This window comes from Acinonyx jubatus, chromosome C1, assembly GCF_027475565.1.
Source record: "Acinonyx jubatus isolate Ajub_Pintada_27869175 chromosome C1, VMU_Ajub_asm_v1.0, whole genome shotgun sequence".
Classification (NCBI taxonomy): Eukaryota; Metazoa; Chordata; class Mammalia; order Carnivora; family Felidae; genus Acinonyx; species Acinonyx jubatus.
This window is the reverse complement of record NC_069381.1, coordinates 33206703-33210522: the sequence shown is the minus strand read 5'-3', so window position 1 is coordinate 33210522 and position 3820 is coordinate 33206703. Positions and strand designations below refer to the sequence as shown.

At 40.9% G+C, this 3820-nt stretch overlaps 1 long non-coding RNA gene across 2 annotated transcripts; it reads right to left on the bottom strand.

Moving 5' to 3' along the window:
- Window positions 1–249: 249 nt before the first annotated feature.
- LOC128311985 (uncharacterized) lies at window positions 250–3101 on the bottom strand. 2 transcript variants are annotated; one of them, XR_008290765.1, is made up of 3 exons: window positions 2519–3101; window positions 1653–1766; window positions 250–358 (listed from the first exon to the last, which is right to left on the bottom strand). It is a non-coding gene; the product is annotated as an uncharacterized LOC128311985 (long non-coding RNA). The 2 variants fall into 2 exon arrangements; XR_008290764.1 differs by having other exon boundaries at window positions 250–1766.
- Window positions 3102–3820: the final 719 nt, after the last annotated feature.

Sequence of the window (3820 nt, the reverse complement as noted above, 5' to 3'; positions counted from 1 at the left end):
CTCTGCTTCCGGGTTCTATTCCTATTTCATCAAAGTTTTGCTCTAAAATATCCAAGAAGCAAACATTTACGCTATTCTCCCAAGTTACGCTACATGGTGCAGATCATAATCAGAAAACCCCAAGGCCAGCTGCTAGGTTTTAAAGAATTTGGATATCCATATGGAAGGCCACTGGCAAAACTGCCTTTATTTACCATATCTTACAAATCAGAAATGTTTGTTCATTTTCCCCCCTGCTTGTACTCTTACCTGGTTACATTTTCCTTGAGGTAGCCACCTCTCTCTCTCCAGATCCAGCATTCTCCCCATTGTTCTAGCCTGGAGAACAGTGTAGCTTTGGAAAATGGAATTCCTGCATCTGGGGAAAGACAAGGGTTAAGTCTGATTGTATATAACCTTCCGGAAGCTCTAGTGCTGGATCTAGGGATCAGGGATGAGCTGAGAAGAAAAAGGTCATGCCTGCCAAGGGATTCAAATTACCACTATTTAGTCTTGGATGAAACACTCTCCCTGAGACATTTGGACTTGTTTTCTGATGGGAACCTTCAGATAATGTCTATCTTCCCCAACGAAAATGTAAGCTGTATGAAAGCAAGAGCCATGTTGCTTTTCTCGCCATTACACCCCCAGCATCCGCAACACTATGTGATGCACTGCTATGTAAAAACTAAGTAAAAACTGAAATTATCTTTAAACACATTTTCTCAGTCATGTTTGCTTTCTCTTTTATTTTATTTTTTTCAGTTTTATTTTTGTTTTGAGAGAGACAGAGACAGAGACAGCGCAAGTGGGGGAGGGGCAGAGAGGAGAGAGAAAATCCTAAGCAGCCTTTGCTCTATCAAGCACAGAGCCCAATGCGGGGCTCGAACCCGCGAAACTGGGAGATCCTGACCTGAGCTGAATCAAGAGTTGGACGCTTAACCAACTGAGCCGCTCAGGCACCCCTATTTGCTTTCTAAATCAAGACCATAAGGAAGGGAAATTTTTAGATACACAGACTGCCAAGAACTTAAAAAAAAAAAGTAGATGGAATAAGAGATTCCTCCAAACTTTAGTCAACTGAATACACTAAAGGTTATCAAACTTGCTTACCCTTCCAAGCAGTCAAAAAAACTCTGAAATCGTGCTGTCTACATAGACATTTTTTATTACTGTAACATACACACCCACTCTCACTCGACCAACTTTCCTGACTGCCTCTTAAAGAAACTTCAGAAGCCAGAGATAAAGTCAGCTTCTGGAGCTGACTGGGGACAGGGGGCTAGAGACACCCTAAACACAGAGCAGATACTTCATACTACTGGTCATCAGGAGTGAGGCCAAGGACTTGAAGATAGGGCTAGGATATGATATTCTTTGCCTTTGGCCAAGTTTCCCTATAAAGTTCTAAGGGGAAAAGCATTTTGCATGTCATTCAAATAGAAAATTGTTTGCCTATCTCATAGTCCATTGGTATAAGATAAGGACAGTGCAGCAATCAAAAGATACTGAGAAAGAAAAATCTAAATTCATCACACTTTAGCTATAGAAGTAGCCTAAGATCCCTGGATCACAGAACTAGAAGTTATATAACTACCGTTAAGAGTTACTATCTGACTGTTTATGAGCTGAGTTACACGCCTTGACTTGGAATTATCTTGACTGGCCCTCACCTGTGTGTATCCTGTTTGGCATCTCCTCTTCATGGGAATTCTGGGAAATGCAAGAGCCATGAATCTGTCCCTTGTTCCAACCAAAGATTAGCATTAGGTTTGAGGTTCTGAAGACTGTTAATGGGAAATTCAAAGGGGGTAAGGAATTAAAACAAGATTGTCTGAAAAATCAACCCTCTCTCTTTCTTTCACTTGCTCTCACTTTCTGTTTCTCTCTCTCCCTCCTCCACCATCTCCCCAACCCCACCTCGCTCTTCAGTGCTTCTCAAAGTTTTCCACTGAAATACTTGTAGAATGTACATGTCCACAGACTCCTACAAAGGGTCTGGAGAAAAAGATGAAGGCACCTGCTATAAACAAAGTTCTCATGAAAATCTTTTATTTTATCTTAGAATTTGGTGCAAAGTTTGAAGTCGACCTTAATAAATCTGTTTTTCTTAAATAAATATTTTCTGCCCAGGAAGATGTGCCATGGCACACTGCTGCCTATCTTTGAAGATTCAGTTGCACAAAATTTGAGAAGTATGTTCCCATATCTATAAAGAACTCTAGCTATGGTTCCTTTAGCACAGTAATTGGTCTATCTTTTGAACAGCGGGTGTTCAATACATGTTTGTCAGGTGAATGGATATCATTTGGAAAGGTGACCTTTAGATCTGGGAGGGGGAAAAAAACAACAACAACAAGTTGTTCTTGACCCAACCTAAGCAAGCCCAAGCATTTCAGCAGTATTACATATAAAAACAAAATGAAACAAAGCAAAAACAAATACACCAAACTGGAATTCATTTAAAACCATGTTTTTGGAACCATCCCAAAGGCTTCCCTACCCAGATACAAAGCAAGCAAAATGTATTTATTAGTACCTCTTAAATATGCTCCAGTCAATGCAGAACCTGGGCCATCGAGATGGGTGGATTCTGAGTCTAGGAATAAGAATCAAAAAGGAAGAAGCCTGAAAGTCACTATTAGCCCTGCTCTGGTCCTACTTCTGTGCCATATATTTATTCTTCTCCCTTTCTGAGTTTGGAGCAAAGAGAAATTAGTGGTTTCCCCAGGCCCATGATCCCATGGGCCAGAGGGTGAGGATGAATTCCTACAGTCCACAGGGAACTTTTTCAAAACACACATATTTGTCTTAAGTCAAACCCTCCAACGTAGAGGTTGGAAAAACTCTCCAGGTTTTCATCTGATGAAACTCTTGGTTAGGAAGTTAGTGCCTACTGGCCATTAGGCTGCAGGCAAACTTTATTCGGGATACACCAAAGGCAGCCCAAGGTAAGAGGCACAGCAATGGAAATTTCAATTCCCACTCGTCCAAAGTCCTCATCCACACCCACCTCATGTATAAAGCATTTTCTAATGAGGACAGAGCAACTGGATTTCACCTTCCCCCTCAAAAATGTTTATCTCTTCATTTCTCCCTTCCGTCAAATCCACCTACTAAACAAGAAAAAAACAAGTAGATCAAACTAATTTTTTTTAATGTTATTCATCTTTGAGACAAAGAGACAAAGTGTGAGCGGGTAAAGGGTAGAGAGAGAGGGAGACACAGAACCCAAAGCAGCCTCCAGGCTCCGAGCTGTCAGCACAGAGCCCAGAGGTCAAACTAATTTTTAAACGCCCAGCTTAAGTGGCATAGTATTTAGTGCACTGTCCAAATACGCATTTTCATGAATAGTAAAGTGTGCCATCTGCCTTAGTTCCTAGCAGATATGGCTTCAAAACAATAGACAAAATGCTACTGAAATATTAAACATTATTATAACAGGAAGATGAATGAAAATTCAAGGATCTTACTCTTTTCCATAGCTGAAGTCCTGCCTTGAGCTTCTCAGAGAGACTGTGAGGTAAGTGTGAAGTAAAACAAACCGAGAGTGGTGAACCTTTGACTTGCCAAGTCTCTTCTTGCCTTGTCTTGCCTCCATAAAATATCCACAAGGAATATAAAGATTGAAGCCCATTCGTCACCGAAGAACTTCACCTCAACTTTCAGAAAATCCAACTCGAGAGTTCAAGCAAAAATTCCCCTCTGCTCTTTCATCAAAAAGTGAAGTGAGTTGTGGCACTATGTAAGAGCAGAGTGAATGATCCTGGTACAGGACAAACTCTGCGAAGGGAAGGGAATTACTTATTCCTCTTTGTACCCACAGAACTAAATTCAGTGA